We start from the raw sequence: 1,139 nt of genomic DNA on the forward strand, positions 1-1,139 counted from the left end.
GGGGCCTCCCCTGTTGGGGTGCCCGGGACTCCAGCCCCATGATTCAGCAGCCAAACCGGCTTGTTGTACACGTGAGCAGTGCTCTGATTGGCCAATGTACACGTGAGCAGTGCTCTGATTGGTCAATGTACAAGTGAGCAGTGCTCTGATTGGTCAATGAATGCTATTTAAGCAACTGCCATAACAGACTGGGGGGGGCAGCAGAGAGGAGGAGGAGGAGAGAGAGAGAGAGAGAGAGAGAGAGAGAGAGAGAGAGAGAGAGAGAGAGAGAGAAGCAAGCAAGCAAGCAGAGGGAGAGAGAGCGAGAGAAGAATAAAGGGTCCAGAAGAAGATAGATCCTGGCGTCTTTCTGTTGGCGGAGAGTGCGTCACACTCCCCTGCAGGCGCCAGGGGTCACATCAGGGCCCCTGCCTGGGAGGGACCTGGGGACCAGCAGCCACTTTGCTCTGGAGTCTGGGCCCCGTCTCTGCTGAGCCCCGCAGCTGCAGGGTGCACTCTGCCTCACAGCGATCTGGAGGGGCAGGGCGGGGCCGAAGAGGCCGCCAGCCAGGGGGGCTCGGTCTGGACTGTCCAGGCAGACCAGAGTGAGAGGGCGCAGGAAGCTCCTCGTCTGGGCCTGCGGTGCCCTCTGGGCGTCCATCTTCACCGCGGCCACCCCTCAACTTCACAACACCCTGGCGCCTGTCAGAGGAGGAGAGTGGACAGCTCAGGGGTCAGCTTGGAGGCTGGGGCCTGTCCATGGAGGGACAGATGCATGCGCACAGTGCCTGCCCAGCGAGTGTGCTGGTCCTGGCCACGCAAGGCCCACGGAGCGTTCCCGCTAAGGCTGGGCCGCTGGCGGCCTTGATGCTGCCCCCAGCGGGAAGCCGGAGGCAGACGCCGCGGTGGACAGAGAAGGGCCCTCTGGAGGGGCTTCCTGCGCACCCCCTGCCTTGGGCTCTGGGCTCCCCGGAGCGTGGCCAGCCCCCACGATGCTACTGCAGGTGCAGGTCCCCCAGGAGCGGCTGTCTGGCCGGGTGGGGGCGCCCTCACCGCCCACCTGCGGCCGGGACCCCACTGCCCACCCCCGCAGTCCCTGAGCTGCCGGGCACCGGCTTCTCCCGCCCGGAGGCGGAGGCTGCGCCCAGCGGCCCCCACGA

Source organism: Condylura cristata, unplaced genomic scaffold, assembly GCF_000260355.1.
Source record: "Condylura cristata isolate star-nosed mole 26May11 unplaced genomic scaffold, ConCri1.0 scaffold00074, whole genome shotgun sequence".
Classification (NCBI taxonomy): domain Eukaryota; kingdom Metazoa; phylum Chordata; class Mammalia; order Eulipotyphla; family Talpidae; genus Condylura; species Condylura cristata.